General features: G+C 37.4%; 1 long non-coding RNA gene across 1 annotated transcript in view; it reads left to right on the forward strand.

Annotated features, from left to right (window-relative positions):
* Window positions 1-3,245: 3,245 nt before the first annotated feature.
* LOC104087520 (uncharacterized) overlaps window positions 3,246-19,662 on the forward strand; it is a 30,230-nt gene continuing 13,813 nt past the window's right edge. The window contains exon 1 of the long non-coding RNA XR_684307.4: window positions 3,246-3,257. This is a non-coding gene — a long non-coding RNA (uncharacterized lncRNA). The remainder of the gene's footprint in view (window positions 3,258-19,662) is intronic.

Genomic DNA, 19,662 nt, shown 5'->3' on the forward strand with positions numbered 1-19,662 from the left:
GGCGATCCTCGGGAGTTCTCCCTGCATATTTACTTTTGAGACTACGAGGCGGTTCCTCGGGAGTTCTCCTTGCACATTTACTTTTGAGACTACGAGGTCGTTCCTTGAGAGTTCTCCCTATATATTTACTTTTGAGACTACGAGGCAGTTCCTTGGGAGTTCTCCCTGCATATTTACTTTTGAGATTACGAGGCGGTACCTCGGGAGTTCTCCCTGTATATTTATTTTGGGACTACGAGATGGTATCTCGGGAGATCCCCCTACTGTTTACCCCTGTTTGTTGTATTGTTGCCTTGCTGTGTTTTCTTTTATTAAATTCTAGTCTCTTATTATACTATATATTCTCCTGCTTTATTTACTATATACCAGTGGGTCTGACCTGACCTCGTCACTACTCGACCGAGGTTAGGCTTGGCACTTACTGAGTACCGTTGTGGTGTACTCATGCTACTCTTCTGCACATGTTTTGTTTGTGTGCAGATCCAAGTTCTACTTTTCAGCCCCACTGTTAGCTGAGAGTGCTTGCTGCTATACGGAGACTTCAAGGTACATCTGCCGCGTCCGCAGACCTCGGAGTCCCCCTCTATTCTCTCCTATATCATTTGCCTTCCGTACTTCTTTTGTTAGACTCTGGTGTATAGAGGTACTAGTTTCCTTCTATAGCTTGTGACTTACGATATTCTAGGTTTTGGGAAGACTATGTATTTATAGAGTATTGGTTATTGTACATGCCGAGCGGCATTGTTACTAGTTATTCAGTTATCCACTACTGTTAGTTGTCAAGTTTTACTTTTGTTGTGTTATATTTCTGTAATTTGTTAGGCTTACCTAGTCGTAGAGACTAGGTACCGTCACGGCGTTATACGGAGGGAGTTTGGGTCGTGACAGTAGCCGAACCCGCAAAGGAGTTGTTATAAATGTGGTGACACTAGGCACATCATGAGAAATTGTCCCATACTTGGGAGAGACATATTTCATCAAAGCACTCAAGCTACGGTCCCCATTGCAGTTACTACTCCACCTACACGACCAGTTAGGGGTAAAGGACGGGTGGGTACATGGTGTCTTAGAAATGGAGGTCCAGCCCGTTGATATATTTTCTATGGTATGGCTGAGGTCGCTACATCATATGGTGTCTTTACTAGTATGATCTCGATTTATTATAAAGGAATAATTTTCTTAACTTGATTCGGTTTTGAGTATCGAGGCGAGTCCCCCTATTATGCTCCACTTATGAGTGAGCTTCGTAATCATGTAATCTACTTATGTGTTTACTCATGTTGGGAGATTCTATGGAGATAAATATGCCTATCATTTTGTTTTAGTCACTAAAAAGAGTTGTGAGGCTAAAAGTGACTTTCAACTCATTACGGAGAGTTTGATGTAATTTTCGGATAATTGATTACAGTTTGTGAATTTTATACCCTACTGGTATGGGGGTTCATTATGTGTTGTGATTTTATTTAACGGAAATTATTGAAAAGAAGAAAATGAAAGATTTCGATTGTACGATGTGCATATTATTTGTGATTTAGAGCTGAGGATTAGACCGGGCTATGTGCCACGGTGGAAGTTATATAAGGACGCGATCTTTGAGATGAAAGTATATGTGTTTAAAATCTCCCTTGTGAAATTAAATTTTTACTATATTACTAATAGGGAGTCATGTTTTTAGGCTTATTTGATAATTCTTTTATGTATTTTTGTGCATATTTAGCTATATTCGTACTGTAATTATTGAGTTTTAGCCTACGAGGTGAGTGCCCAAGTGGCGTTAAATGTAACTCACTAATTCGGGTAAGTAAATATGAGGCCTTCATGCCTCGTGCCACGTTGTCAGCATTGTGAAGGTTTGAAATGAGATTTTTGTTAACATGAAGTTAATTGATGATGCTGTAATGGGCTATGAACAACTATTATGACTAGAGATGTGGTTATGGGCATATGCATATTGCGATAAGTTATGTGGTTGTACAGTGCGAGTGTAGGCACGAGTTTCTATAGCCGACTGAGACTAATACCGTGTGTCGATATGAAAACCTGACCCTTTTGAAAATGATTGGAGTGTAAGAAAATTGGTTCTAAGGTTTGAAAGTGTTGATAGGAAAAATAATTTCAATTGAGATGGTGTTTTCGGGCCTATGTAGGTTGCGGTGATGTGGTATCACCCGTAAGTTTATGCGTAAGAGTAAAAATCAGCAATTTGATAACCTCAGAATAATTCTTAGCACGTTCGAGGACGAACGTTTGTTTAAGAGGTGGACGATATAACAACCCAACTTGTCGTTTTGAGAATTAGCGTCCCGTTCAGCAGTTTAAGATCTCGAGCAGCTTCATGATGCGTATTATGACTTGCGTGTGTGGTCGCATTTGGTTTTCGGATAAATTGTGATCAAATTGGAAGAACAATTCTTATTTAAAAAGTTCAAAAGAAAATAGTTGACTTTTGAGCAAACGACTCCGGAATGAAATTTTTATGATTCCAAAAGTTCTGTATGGTGATTTCGGACTTAGGCATATGTCCGGATTTGGATTTGGAAGTCCGTAGGACAATTCGACTCATATTTTCGAAAGTTGGAAAATGGAATTTGAAAGTTTGATCAGGAGTTGACTTTATCGATATCGGGGTCAAAATCCGATTCCGGAAGTTGGAATAGGTTCGTAATGTCATTTATGATTTGAATGAAAAATTTTAAGTCAATCAGAGTTGTTTTGATATAAACCGGCATCAATTTTGGAATTTGCAAGTTCATAGTTCATAGGCTTGAATTTGGGTTGCGATTCGTAGGATCGAGTTAGTTTTGATGTTGTTATGTGTGATTTGAGGCCTTGAGTAAGTCTGTATTATGTTATGAGACTTGTTGGTATATTCGAACAGGGTCCCGAAGAGCTCGGGTGAGTTTTAGGGTGGTGTCGGACCTCTTTTAGGCCTTTTGGAACAGCTGCTAACTGGTGTCGGAAGTGTGCTATGCGATCGCGGAGGTCTAGGATGCGATCACAAAGGTCTGGGACGCGATCGCGGAGGTCTGGGACACGATCGCGGAGGTCTGGGATGCGATCACGAAGAGTAAAGTGCAATCCATGCCTTGTGAATCGCAATCGCGGAAGGAAGGGCCGCGATCACATAGAAGGAAATTCTGTTGCACTAACCCAACTTTGGAAGCATATATATCTTGCAATCTATAAGGAATTTGGAGATGATCCAAAAATAAAAGTTGTAGTCCTTTGTGTCTAGTTTTTAAAAAATTAAACCTTTTGTCATTTGGGGTTGTGTAAAAAAAGGTATGGTTGATATACTATAGGTTGTTTGGGAAGAGTTTGGAAATTGCGAAGAAGATATTTCTGTTGCACAGGGTTGATTTTGGAAGCTTATATCTCGCAATCTATAAGGAATTGGGAGATGATAAAAACATGAAATTTGTAGCCCTTGATGTCTAATATTCAGAAAGATAACTATTTGTCATTTTTAGTTCTGTAAAAAAATGTTATGGCTATTACACTACATGCTGTCCTAGAAGAGTTTGGGAAGAGTTAATAGAATTTGTTCAACGCGATCGCAAGACAATGGTCGTGATCGCATAGAATAAATTTTTTCTAGAATTGTTAACGTTTTATTATCCAAAATTATTTCCTATAAATTTTAATGAAGTTATACAAATATTTTGTTTAGATTGGAGCCATCCGAATGTCGTTTCACGCAAGAAGGCTATTTTGGGATATCGGCCTAACTCCGTTAAGGTAAGTGTCTTGTCTAACTGGGGGGGGAACCACCCCTTAGGATTTGAGATGATTATGTCATTTGTGTTATATGAAGGTCGTGTACGCGAGGTGACGAGTGGTATATGACCTATATGTGGTATTTGACCGGTTTAGACTATTAGGCTTCCTTCATGTAATTAATTGCAACTATCATTTCATGACTATATCTTTTGTTGTTATAATTTTTTATATGTGCTTTACTTGAAATTGTTAGCACATGTTCCATCTTTGTTGTCAAGATCACCTTATATGCTAATTATTGATCGTATCCACTCGTTGAATTCATGCTTTACATGCTACATGCCTTAATTGTTAATTGATGCTCATAAATTGTGTCTTGGCTTATGGATTGTCATTTCCTTGCTATTTGATTTCGTGAGCTATCGTGTAGTCTTTTTCATTAGTTGTGACTTCTTTGTGTAGCCTCGTTATTTCTTTTGATTTTTTGGTATACCGTAGTTGGTTGTAAATTGGTTGACTAATATTATGAGGGATCGGGTTGCACGCCGCAACAAATATGATTTAATATTGAGAGGGATCGGGTTGCACGCCGCAACAGATATGATTTATTATTGTGAGGGATCGATATGCACGCCGCAATAGATATGATTTAATATTGAGAGGGATCGGGTTGCACGCCGCAACATATGTGATTTATTATTGTGAGGGATTGGGTTGCACGCCGCAACATATATGATTATTATTGTGTCTGATCGAGTTGCACGCCGCAACATATATTATTTATTATTGCATGGGATCAGGTTGCACGCTGCAACAAATGCAGAAGTATGAAAATTTTGTGATATTAAGGTTAATTCCAATTGTGATTCTCACGATGCCTTTCATGCTAGGACGGTTACTATAGTTTCTTAAATCACCTCATTGTATTTTGATTATAATTAATTAACCGTCAATATATTAAAAATGAAACAATATGGACTTCTTGTGTGAGTCATGCATCCTGTGTGATATGTTAAGTTGTTGAGAATTTAGCAGAGGTAAATGAAAGAATTTTCAAGTTGTTCCACTTATGTGTCTTTCAAAAATAAAACTCATATCTTATTGGAGATTTACTAAATTAAATGCTGAATATATTTTTACTCTAATTGATATCTCAACCTTCTCATCATCTTATTATTGTGTAAATTGCATGAAAAATTATTATTTCGTTTTACTTTAATAAACCCCATATTTATCTCGTTAAAACTTGATTGAATGTCTTATTTTGTATAAATACAATATTTTATCGGATCTCATATACTTCTAAACTAAACTTAATTAATATTATCTTTGTATAACCTCTCCACTATTTTACCTTATTTAAATCCTAAATTGGCTTAATGATTCATTTTGATGCTTCACTATATTTAATTTGAAAATTGTATTTAATTGTGTTTAAATTATTCATTGGTCATCTTGGTTGATATCGATACGGAAATTATACACATGGTAGCACGAGGATTTTGCCGTGCAAAAGTGATTCGGAAGATGTGGGCACAAGATGCCGCATGCATAAGAATTGGGAGTTGTGAATCATGAATTGAGATTTCGATGAGTGATACCTCGGGTAATTTATGTTGAAATACATGCTTTATAAATGATTTAATTGACTGATTTACCATATGATTCCTTACTTGAACCCGTTCATATGTCATTTGTACTCTGACTATGTTGTTGTTTAATTACTTGATTGTTTTCTCGTTGTCCTCCGTGTTCTCATTGTTGATTTGAATTGGAAAGTCTTCTGTTATTGGCCTTATAATGATATTCTTTCCTTGTTAGTTTTATGTAACATTTGGTACAGGTTTATATGTATGGTAGGTTTCTTGACCTGGCCTAATCACTACTCTACCGAGGTTAGGCTTGATACTTACTAGGTACCATTGTTGTGTACTCATGCTACTCTTCTGCACATTTTTGGTACAGATCCAGATAACTCGGAGTTGTTGATATTCCTGTTATGTGATCGGGCATTTCTGTGGAGACTCAAGGTACACCTGTTGTCGCGTTCGCTGGCCTCAGAGTCACTTTTTGATATTTTCATTGCACTGTTGATTCTATTCTGGAATAGTTGTATTTAGAGATTTTCTAGTAAACTAAGAGCTTAAGACTTGTACTACCAATTTTGGGATTATTGAAAATTTTTATTTCATATTTAATAATTGTTGGTTGAGTTGTTACTAATTAAGTAAGTAATAGGCTTACCTAGTTCCTAAGACTAGGTACCATCACGACATCCTATGGAGAAAAATTTGGGTCGTGACAGTATCAGGCTCCAGCAGTCCTGCCAGTTGGGGTAGTTGAGCCAGTTATTGCGGAATAGGCCGGTGATAGGCCTGCCATGTCTTATGAGGCATTATTGAAATTAGACAAGTTTGCTAAGCTCTTACTAGTTCACTTCAGTGGTACACCTTCTGAGGACCCATATGATTATCTTGACCGCTGCCATGAGATGATGTAGAATTCGAGTTCGCAAAAGCGAAAATGCTGGACAAAATGCTTAAATTCGGGAGTTTGACATTTTTAGTTTTAACTCTCGGATTTGGGCGATTTCAGAGGGATTTTTCACAAGTTTGAACAGGGTAAGTGTTCTTTATCCTAAATCATTTATATTTCATGATTCATACTTATTTACATCATGAATCCGTGAATTTAATTGAAGAAAATGAGATTTCTATAAAATCTTCCAAAAATGTAAAATGAAGATTTGAAAGGCAATCCGATGTCGGAATTTGATAATTTTTGTATGGGTGAACTCGTATCAGAATGGGTGTTCGGATTCTGTGATTTTTCATCAGGTTCCGAAAAGTGGGACCCGCGTTGAATTTTGTTTGACTTTTTCGAAAATAACTTAAATTAAGTCTCTTTCGAATTGTGAATAATTTCTAAAGCTCAAATTAAATTGTTGGTAAATAAATTGCTAGGTTTGGTTGGTTTGGAGACTAATTCAAAAGGAAAGGTCTTGGTCGAGTGATCACTTGAATTGCGAAGCAAGATAAGTGTCGTGGTTAACCTTGACTTGAGGGAATAGAACCCTTGAACTATATATTATGTGAATTTCATGTGTAGCGACGTATAGACGAGGTGACGAGTGTCTATACGTCGTCGAATTGCTTGTTTCCATGTTTCTACATATTCCACTAATTGCCTTATTTCATGAATTAATTGTTATATTAATTTATTCTCTTATTTTCATTGCCTACTATTATGCCTTGATTTCATGCCTTAATTCCTACATGATTATTTGACTTTTGTGTCATAATTGCTACTTGATATTTAGCATTTCATATATTGAATTGCCTATTTCCTCCCTGATTCTATACTTATTTGTTACTTGTCTATATTTGTTTCCTACATAAATCATAATGTTGTATACCTTGTTGCCTTATAGTTTCATATTAATTGTAGCATTTATTGAAGTAGTCTTACGTATAAGTGTTGTTAATTGATATTGTTGAGGAGCGGGTTGCACATCGCAACAGAAATTATTTAAAGTTTATATTGATGGATCGGGTTGGACGTCACAACAAAATTTATTTGAAAGATTATATTGTAGGATCGGATTGCACGGTGCAACAGAATTAATTGAAAGTTTATATTGCAGGATCAGGTTGCACACCGCAACAGAATTAATAGAAGGTTTATATTGATGGATTGGGTTGCACGCCGCAACAGAATTTAATTGGAATATTATATTGTGGAAACGGTTTGCATGCCGCAACAGAATGATAAAGGAAATAATTGATTGTGACTGTTGAATAGGCCTAGATTGTTGATATGAGTTACTTGTTTTACCTCTATTCCTGTAATTATTATTATTATTGCGTACATGTTAATGTAAGCAACCTACCTTAGCCTCGTAACTACTTCGTCGAAGTTAGGCTCGGCACTTACAGAGTACATGGGGTCGGTTGTACTCATACTACACTTTGCACTTCTTGTGCAGATACCGGAGTTGGTCCCAGCGGCGTACCGTAAACTTGCTCGGATTCAGCTACCAGAGGAGACTTGAGGTATAGCTGCACGACGTTCGCAACTCTGAAGTCCCCTTCTACTTTATCTTAGATGTGTATTTTCTTTCAGACAACTTTATTTTTATTCAGACCCTTATTTGTATTATTTTAGAAGCTTGTGTACTTGTGACACCAGTTCTGGGATGGTATTTAGACATCACTATTATTCTGGTTTATTCACTTTAGTTCAGATTTTATTTCAGTTAATTGGTTTCTTTATTGTCATTTAAATTAAATTATTAAAATGGCTAATTTATTCTAACGTTGGCTTGCCTAGAAAGTGAATTGTTAGGAGCCATCACATTCCCGAAGGTGAGAATTTCGAGTCGTGATATTTGTACTACCAGTCCTTGGGAATTCTTTGTATAAAAGCACAGTTGTATTATCATTACTTCTCTTAGTGAATCACATTGGAATTGGTTTATTGTTAATTGGCTTATCTAGTGGGTTGGGGTTAGGTACCATCACGACTAGTTGGATTTTGGGTCGTGACACTTTAGAAAGAAATCATAGGTAAAATAAGATAACGATCGAAATAAAAATTTATAAGAACTATTAATAATAATTGAGTTTATTCGGATAAGATAATGTTACAGTATTAATAGGTAAATAAAAAATTAATTATTGGTAAATTACCTAACATAAATTTTATAACTAACGTGAAATATACATGCAATGCACATACCCAAGTGCTAAAGTAAAGTTGAACGATCTTACGTACTTCTATAACTTTTTGTACAACGAAGCAAGTACAAGAACAAGCTGAACGAAAAACTACTAGAGTAGATCAAACTCCTAAATATGATTAATTTTATCATTTGAACCGTAGACCTCCAAGACTTCAAATGAACACCCTTACCCCTGGACCGTCACTCTCAATTGTGTCAAAGGGTGTGCATTATCTATATATCATCATAATAGATGTTACAAATCCACTTGCACAGAAGGTGCATGTCCAACTTGCGATGTGGAAATTGTCATATCTAGATTTGTCTTGTCATATCTAGATTCGTGTTGGTTTTGAGACTCATAACTAGATTTAGGAAGTTCTGTAAGAATGCAATTGTCACAATCCAAAATCCACTAGTCGTGATGGCACCTAACCCAACCCGCTAGGTAAGCCAACTAATAACTATCTAATTTCAATAATATTTAATGGGACAATCAATCAAAAGAAATTATCCGAATCTTATACATTTCCCAAGAACTGGTAATACAAATCATGAGCTTCAAAGAATAGAGTTTACAAAGCAGAAATAAAATAAATACATAGTCTGTTTAAATAGTACATAAACAGAGTTTTACAGATCTAAAGCTACCACAAACAAGAGGCAGCTACAGCCAGGACGCAGGTACATCTTCAATCCAGCTCCCATCGAACACAGCAACATCAGTAGCCAACATCTGCACGCAAGGTGCAGAAGTGTAGTATGAGTACAACCGACCCCATGTACTCAATAAGTAACAAACCTAACCTTAGGTTGAAAGTAGTGACGAGCTAACAAAAAAAAGTCGGGTACAACACCAATATTCCACCACAGTTCATAACAGCATAGTACAATAACAAAAGAGTATCTCCGAAATAAAAGGCTCAGTTCGTTCATAGTTCCAAAAAATAGGCATTTCTTTTCAAGTATCTCAGTAAAAACCCAAATCTTTTACCGAAAACAAAGCCAAAGTACGAGTAAGTTTGAAAACTGTGGTTTTTTCCAAAACTCCTTTCAATAAATAGTAAGATGTTTCATTTTCAGATAGCATGAGGAAAGTACTTCTCTATGCCTACATGTCAAGATACGAGTAAAATCATAAATGTCCCCAAAATCGGGTAGCAGAAGGAAATGCATCTCTATGCATGTATCCCAAGTACGCATGTCAAATGCAATGCATCTCAACGATGAGCTCATGTACTCACACTCTCAGAGTACTCAATCTCACTGTCTCGCATTCTCTCTCACTATGCTCAATGCTCGGCACACTCAATCACTCAGCGTTGTATAATACTTGCCGCGGAGTGCAACCCGATCCATATATGACCATAAGGCCCGTTGCATCGTGCAACCCGATCCACATATATATAGTAGACTGCGTTCACTGGGATGTGCAGGGTCCGGAGGGGCTCCTTCAGCCCAAGCGCTATATTGTTGCGGCGTGCAGCCCGATGCTATATTGTTGCGGCGTGCAACCCGATCCAATATTGTTGAGGCGTGCAACCCGATCCAATAATATATATATATATATATATATATATATATATATATATATATATATATATATATTATTGGATCGGGTTGCACGCCTCAACAATATTGGACCGAAGGCTCGTTGCGGCGTGCAATCCGATCCATATAAAATATAATTAATATAATATATTGCGGCGTGCAGCCCGATCCCAAAATGTCACTCTCACTCAGGCCCTCGGCCTCACTCAGTCATCAGTCTCTCCAGTCTTACTCACGGGCTCACAATGTCATGAAACTAGCCAACAATAATGATATGATGTATCAATAAATAATATCTGAGACTGAGATATGGTATGAATGCATGGATATGATTGAGTATGAAATATCAATGAAATCAGTGAGATGATAGTAAGAAACGACCACTATGGGTCCAAACAGTATCGGCATAATGCCTAAACATGATATCTAGCATGATTGACAGCTTAACTACTTCATCACTTGGTGAAAACACATATATCAAAAAAGTAGGACCACTATACAGTGCCATGGGAAACAACAGAGTCTCATTTCACATGGTGCACGCCCACACGCCCGTCACCTAGCATGTGCATCACCTCAATACCAATCACATAACACGTATTTTGGGGTTTCATACCCTCAGCACTAAGATTAGAAGAGTTACTTATCTCAAACAAGTCAATTCCAACACCGAGCAAGCCAAGCGATGCTCCAAAATGCCATCCCGCACGTTCCGACTTCCGAACGGCCCGAAACTAACCAAAAACAACTCAAGTACATCAAACAATGCTAAAGGAACCAATCCCGATCGAAAAAGATCAAATCTTGAATCAAAAATCCCAAAACCGGCCAAAAACCCAACCCGGGCCCGTACCTCGGAACTCGACAAAATTTACAAAATTAACAACCCATTCAATTACGAGTCCAACCACACTAGTTTCACTCAAACCTGACTCCAATTCGATGTTCAAAACTCAAAAACTCACATTATGAAACTTTAGGCCAAAATCCCCAATTTCCTCTTTAAAACTCACAATCTCATTACCAAAAACAAAGATAGATTCATGAAATATAACCAAAATCGAGTAGAGAACATTTACCCAATTCATATGGTGAAAATTGCTTCAAGAATCGCCTCAATCCGAGCTCCATAGATCCAAAAATTTAAAAATGGCCGAAACCCTCGAAATAGAGTACTTTATACTTCTGCCCAGGCATTCTCTTATGCGAACGCGTCAACACCATAGCGTTCGCAATGAACAAAATAATCTGCCACCATAATACACTTCGCGTTCGCGGTAAAAACCTCGCGAATGCAACTCACAACTGGCTCATACCTTCACGAACGCGGCACCAACTACGCGAACGCGATGAAGAAGGCCTCCGGCTCGGCTCCCAGCTCAACCCTACGCGTCCACGATCCATCATACGCGAATGCGAAGAAGACTTGCCCCAACACTATGCGAATGCGGACCATTACTAGCGAACGCGATGAAGAAATGCTACTGCCCTCTGACAATGAATTTGACATCACCCACTTGGATGTGGCGGACTTCTTTGAGCACCCTAATAGAAAAATATACCACTTGATCGGTGATGAATCTGTGGTTAAAGATGATCGAGTAGTTTAATTTTTATTTTTGCCTATTCGTACTAGTTAGTGAATAAACATCACGTAATAATAATTCTTTACCTAAGTAGTAGTCATTAGTATCAATTAGTATTTTATGAAATAGTGTTAGTTTGTTTTGATTAAATATAATTCTAGTATTCATTTTAAACAATGTTTAGGCCTTTGAAATTCAAATTGAAACAACCGAATGAAGAGACAGCCAAAAGTGTGACACTAGAGGACTGTCTATTCAAGAGTTAGTTAGTTAAGAGGTTAATCGTACACCCATTTTTCTCAGCTAAACCAACTGCCCAAAAGCCATTTTTCTCATTTGAATTTTTCTGGAATTCTCCTAACCAACTTCCTATTACTTATAGAGTTTAACGTCTTAAATCTTTGGTTAATTTAAACCTTAAGCTAATATATATGTACAAGTTTGAGAATTCTAAAAAAGGATAATGGACCGTTTTAATATGTACATCATGATTCATGTGAAAGTTAAGAAATGTTTTATAGTTGAGTTCAACTTCTTCATTGACTGTTGTTGAGTCACTAAAAGAATAATTATGTGTAACCGTTTATAATAGATAGAACTAGCGCTCCGAAATATAAACCAAATTATTTGTATCATAATTAGATTTTGCTCGACATTGCATTAAAAGGTCGTTATAGAATCATTGGTTTAACTTTTTTTTCTTTTCTTTTTCTCTGAAAATACTAATGTTTATTCATATATTTCTTTTTGTATATCAAACCATAGGAAGCAAATATGAATACCTTACAAAGCAAACTTGGATCAAAGCTCAATAGTAAAAATATTTATTGAATTGATATGTACGATACATACAATTCAAAAAGAAGAAATACTTCTCTCATTTAAGTTTGTGTAAGGCAAATATTACTATGGTAGTAGTAATTTAATTGAAGACTCTCGAAGAGCTACTATACTCTGCCTATGAGAATAATACTTATCATAAATAATGCAATATTCTCCTCCAGGTCCAGGAGAAACTTGTTGGATTTTAAAGATATCTGCTGAAATGGATAACATATTGAGTCAATAGATGATAAAAACCTTGAATATCTCATCGTTACCAAGAATGCCTCTGGCCAGAAAAGTGTTATTGAGAAGTTCTCATCTTTATCTTTTGGCTTGTATTGGACAAGAATGAGTCAATTGAGACACATTCTATCGTAAATTAAAAGATTACTATTCTAATATTTTTGTATTTTGGGATGATCGATTGGGACATCCTAGATCAATTATGAAGAGACGAATTATATAAAACTCAAATGGGCATCCATTAAAGAATTTAAAGATTATTTTAAATAATAAATTCTCTTGCACTTCTTGTTATCAAGAAAAGTTAATTATTAGACAATCACCAACAAAGGTTGGGATTGAGTCCCCTCAGTTTTTGGAACGTATACAAAGGGATATTTGATAATGAGATATACATAAAAATTCCTAAAGGATTTAAAATGCCTGACGCACATCATTCAAAGTCCCGAAAAATATTTGCATTCAAATTGCAAAGATCTTTGTATCGTCTAAAGCAATCAGGACGAATGTGGTATGATCGCCTTAGTGATTATTTATTAAAGGAAGATTATATAAATGATGTCATTTGTCCACGTGTTATTATAAAGAAAACAACATCGGAGTTTGTTGACTTGTCGTATATGTTGATGACATAAACCTTATCGGAACTTCTACAGAACTCCAAAAGGCAATTGATTATTTAAAGAAGGAATTCGAGATGAAAGATCTCAGAAAAATAAAATTATGTCTCGGTTTATAGATTAAACATTTGGCAAATGAGATTTTTGCTCATCAATCTACCTACATAGAAAAGGTATTGAAACGTCTTTACATGGATGGAGCACATCCATTAAGTACTCCTATGGTTATTCGATCACTTGATATGTGTCACGACCCAAAATCCACTATAGGTCGTGATGGCGCCTAACGCCACCGTCAGGCAAGCCAACGATGATTGATCCACTTAATTACTCATTTTTATTCCTTTTGAAATCATAATTTCCATTAATTAAATGGTATGCAATAGAATTTAAAGGGTGAAACAATTATAATTATATGAACTACCGTACTAAACATCCAGTAGGAACCCCCAAAATACGGTGTCACAAGTGCATGAGCATCAACTAGGAAAATATGATAAAATACAACATCTGTCTGGAATACAAATTAGACAGGAGAATGTAAATAACTCTGATGGAGGCTTTGTGTGATGCGGACTCGTAACGTAGGATGCAACTCACCTAAATCCCCGTAATAGTCACGCCTCTCCACCCACAAGACCACTAGACATATATGTACCTGCACAAAATGTGCAGCAAGTATAGTATGAGTACGTAAAATATGTGTACCTAGTAAATATCTAGTCTAACCTCGAAGAAGTAGTGACGAGGGGTCGACTTCGACACTTACTATGGGCTAACAATAAAATACCGAAATTATAATTAAACATGGATTATGTAAATACAGTTAAAAACTCAATAACAAGAAATAAATAAACAACTCTTTCACTGATAGTAAATCCCAAATTAATTTTCATCATTTAACAAATTAATCTCTCAAGCCAATGAAACAATATCAATTATAATTGGATTCCAAGAATTATTACGCAAGAATTATGTCGAGGTCGTATGGCCCGATCCAACATAAAAATATATAAATTGTGCACTGGCGAGGGTCGTACGACACGAACCATAGATGCATCTATCTGCTACCGAGGCATTCGTCCCGCTCCACAAAAAGAGAAAATACTTTATGAACAACCAATTCAAGATTACTAAGAGGCTAATATTCAAAGAAACACCAATTTTCATTAACGGTCAATTGACCCTTCCAAAACTCAAGTAAATGAAGTTTAACCTTTTACAATTCCTTTATCAAGTTTCAATATAATTTAAGAAATGAAATTAACAAGTAGGGTGCAAACATCGCAATTATAACATGATTTGGGTCCTAGACTACCCGGGCATAAGCATAATTAGTAGCTACGTACGGACTCTCGTCACCTCGTGCATACGCAGCCCCCACAAATAGAAGCACATATTAAATCAATTCACCTATGGGGTTTATTCCCTCTAGATTAGAAAAGAGACTTACCTCGCTCTGAAGTTTCATAACCGGCACCAAAGCTTTTCTAACAACTCAACCCGGCGCCTGGCGCTCCAAAACTAGTAAATAAATGTGAAATTCCATGAAGATATACTCTAATACTCATAATAAAACAATTTATAACAATTTCCAACTCCGCTTGAAAAATTGATAAACTCACCCTCGGGCCCACGTGCCCGGATTGCGAAAATTTTCGAACATAATCGTTACCCATAACACTACGAACTCAAATAAATGATTTATTCTCATTTCCATATCCAATTTCGTGGTCAAAATCTAAAATACCAATTTCTAGGTTTTCCTACAAAATTCCAAATTTCTATAAATTTTCATGTCTAAATACATATATAAATCTTGTATTTAACTCACAATATGCGGGAATCACTTACCTTGACATAAATGATGAAAATCCCTCCTTAAAGCTCTCCAAAATTACCCCAACCAAATGAAAAATGAGAGAAGAAGAGCCAAATCCCGCTATTAAGACGATTTTGCCCTGCGATATTTTCGCACCAGCGGCTTCGCTTTTACGACCACGCCACAACCTCTGCGGAAAATCACCCAAACATGATGCCTCGCACCTGCGGAAACATTCCCCGCTTCTGCGACATCGCATGTGCGAGCCCCCTTCCGCTCCTACGCCTTTTTCCGCTTTTGTGCCCAACGCCTCGCTTCTACGCTTTAGCAGATGCGACCAAAACTCTGCACCTCTGGTCCTTCCCCTAGCTGACCTGCTCCGCTTCTGCGACCCCTGGGCTGCTACTGCGGCCCCGCACCTGCGGCCAAAACCTCGCAGGTGCGGTTACACCAGATGACAGTTGCTTCAGCATTTTCATAAGGCCAAATTCAATTCGTTAACCATCCGGAATCCATCCGAGGCCCTCGGGACCTTAAACAAATATACCAACATGTCCTAGAATAAAATACGAACTTAGTCGAAGCATTAAACCACGTCAAACAAATTCAAAATCATGAATCGCGCCTCGAATCAAACTTATAATTTCAAAATTCTATAACTTGTACTGGAACGCACCGAATCAAATCTGAATTGACTCAAATTTTGCACATAAGTCATAATTGACATTACGGACCTTTTCCCACTTCCGGAATCAGAATCCAACCCCAATATCAAAAAGTCCACTCCCGGTCAAACTTCCCAAAAATCATCCAATTTCGAACTTTCGCCAATTGATGCCGAAATGACCTACAGACCTCCAAATCAATGTCCGGACACGCTCCTAAGACCAAAATAACCATACAGAACTATTCCCAGGCTCGGAATCCCAAACGGACATCGATAACATCAAAATCCACTTCAAAACAAACTTATGAAATTCTTAAACTTTCAAAATGTTAACTTCCCATAATAAATGCCGAAATGCTCCCGGGTGATACGATACTCAACCCGAACATACGCCCAAGTCCGAAATCATTATACGAACTTATTGGAACTTTAAATTCCCGATTTCGAGGTCATTTACTCAAAAGTCAAACCTTAGTCAACTCTTCAAACTTACAACTTCCGAAATGAGAAATTTCTTTCCAAATCAACCCCGAACTTCCCGAAATTCAATTCTGACCGCACGTACAAGTCATAATACCTGAAGTGAAGCTACCCAAGGTCTCAAACTGCCGAACGGCATACTAGAGCTCAAAATGACCGGTCGGGTCGTTACATTCTCCCCCACTTAAATATACGTTCGTCCTCGAACGTGCTAAGAACTGCTCCGGAGCTTTCTGAAATCACTGTTCAATACCTCGTGCGCCTACCCGTGCCACCACAATCCAGTTGAGCACATTAGCTTGATCCAGTCTGAAGATCCTCCCTATTATTTAGTCAAATAAGCCTTAGAGCCATATTCTAACATCTGAAATCCTCTAAAAGGCCTGCTTTCAATATACGAACATCGTATCAGTCACTACACCCTGTACCAAAACATGATTTTATACCCTTACCGAATTCACACCCTGCACCGCATAATTCATATGACCATAATAACATCCTCTAACAATAATGGCCGAAATTTCACGAATCCGATACTCACAACACATCTCATGACGCATATAAGTCATGTTCCAACTCTTGCAATACTGCCACGATGGACGAGATGTGTAGAAATTCATAACCACCTGCCGGATCAACAAATCATTAAGTCTCTCCTCCTGACAAGAACCATTACCTCATTCTGAACTAAATAAAGATATTTGCCCTTTAATATGCCTTATATAAATTCGATTGCACTGATCCCCGGTCCAATAATCTCGTCTTACCCAGTACAAGTTGTTCCGGCAATAAGCCATCACAAAAACTATCTAAGATTTCATATGACACCATCAATGCGCCCACAAGTTGCAACTGGAATATGACATGTAAGGAAGAACGAACTCTAGAAAAGAACTATCCAGCCCGCGTAACGAATAAAACAGCCATCAAATACTATGAGCCTTTCTCAGAGGTAAGAAACAAGACACCCAAAATGAATACAAAGAATCGTGCTTAACATCTCACTGTTGCAGCGTGCAACCCAATCCAATGTGACATTGTTGCGGCGTGCAACCCAATACAAACATGACAATATTGTGGCGTGCAACCCAATCCACACAACATACCCGTGGCGGCGTGCTACCCAATCCAAACAATACACCCGTGGCGTCGTGCCACCCGATCCGCACATAACAATCAAAAAGAAAACACACATCAAGTCGTAAGGCTTATACTCACGAAATGTCCAAATATCAACCACAAGCACGCCAAGTGCATAATACAATTCCTGGGGAGACGGATAGCGCCATACGTTACGAAACTCAAGCACAACTAAGGTGCGATTTGTGACCTGCATCTCGAGAGCCATCCTGCTCACATAGCACTACAGCTACGCAGGACCTCAACACTTATGTGAATAATCAAGCCGTCTCACAACCCACATGGCACAATGGGGTATTACATGAAATATTTGACGACGAAAATAACATCCAATGTCCGAAGACTCCTCCATAAGAAACGCTATGCTGAATGAACCCACCCGGCTTGGTGTAGGGCACAAATCCACATTTAGACCCATCAACAAGCCTCAAGTCGATTCTGATCATACCATACTGGGCAAATAACCTTTGAAGGATCCACACTGACCTATTCAAAACACATAAGAACAGCCGACAAATTCGAAACAAACTCACACGGCCCACGGCCCAAGGAATAGAACGCTTCTCAGGCATAAACTCTCGCATTTGCGATATTACCATAACCTTCATACTTGGTTTCAATCTTTAACAATCAAGTGACTGACATACCACACTTATACAAATCTCCCCATGGGGTATGCTCCCACGACTTTCCGCTCAGGTAGCAAAGTCCTCACATCCATACCACAAACCGTTCTAATTCTGTAAAGCGAAGCAAAAATTCGCAAGTCAATACACAAAACCTCTTCCGCCGAACACCATCCTCAGGTGACACTAAAGAAAATGTCAGCTTATTCTGAACATCTAAATTCACTCCCGCTCATCCGAGCTCATAACATCCTATCAACACCGAACTGCAACCTTGACCTTCAACTTCCAGTCCCCATGCCGCTCACTGCACATATCATGCAGCTATACGAGATTACCAGGACTTATCATAACTCCTGAACTACTAGTAGAATAAACACTTCCTTAGCTAGAAAACTTTTCACTTAGCTCATTTCAGAAGAACCAATGCAACACACAACTGAATTCTCAAACCACAAAAAATGCAAACCTCAAGTCATGATCTAAACCTCCATAACTCTTCCGGGATTCATTTACCTAACAAAGCCATTCGAATCAAATACCTCCCAAATCAACCAAGATGTGGTGGCGCTCAAGTCCAAGTGTACAACCACAAGCTGCATGTATAACTTCATGCTGAAGAAACTGATCGCTACTAGGAGTGTCAATGAATCTTTTAAAACCGACTAAACCGACCGAACCGAACCTATTATGAGGTTTATTTTAATAAAACCATAGGTTTTTATATATACTTTTAACCGTACCAAATAATAGTGTAAGTTTTTAATTTTATAAAAATAAATCGAATAAATTTATATATGAAAAATATATTTTATATACTAAGTTTTAAACTAACAAAAAGGTTTTTTTTTCTTGGGTCTTAGGATTATGGAAATAGTTACAAGTGACCAATAATCAATATCCAAGGTCCCAACTTCCAAACTTATTCTACTACTCATATTGAAACTAAATTAGTTCTAATATCTTGAGTAGCAAGCCACTAGGTATTCCAACGATCTTCAGTAGCAAGCCACAGTGCATTGGAATATCTTTACGCTTGTATAATTTAGGTTTCTTTTGTTGGATACTAATCTTTTATTAAGCTCCATTCTTGAGTCTCAACTCAATTTATATATCCACTCGTATGATTTATAATTCTCATGTCTTTGCTTAATTTATTTTACACTACCATAGAATAGTGGGATGAATCTCTATTCTGGTTATCTTTTATGTTCATTTGATCATCACTTTTAAAATAATAAAAATATCTAGCTAGAGAGTTTAACCAAAGTCCTATGCAAGTACATATTATCACATTCTAACTTTAACTAGCGACTCTTGCAAGACATTTTTAAAAAATACCAAAAAATTAACTGAACCGTACCAATACCAAAGAGAAACCGAGATGATTGGGACGATTTCGAAAAGTCTAATTTTGGTTATATAAAATGAAATAACCAAAAATTTGGTTTGGTACAAATTTTGTAAAATAACAGGCCGAACCGAACCATTGACACCCCTAATCGCTACCACGATCATACTGATTCAACCATTACTAACCGACCCAACTTCTTCCAATTTATTCTCGACTTGCCTTAGAAATAATAATAATAATAACTCTATTAAAACGTAACGAACCAAATTCGCGCTCGTCCCGAGGACCCGCATCACAAGACCACATTG

Source organism: Nicotiana tomentosiformis, chromosome 2 (genome assembly GCF_000390325.3).
Source record: "Nicotiana tomentosiformis chromosome 2, ASM39032v3, whole genome shotgun sequence".
Lineage (NCBI taxonomy): Eukaryota > Viridiplantae > Streptophyta > Magnoliopsida > Solanales > Solanaceae > Nicotiana > Nicotiana tomentosiformis.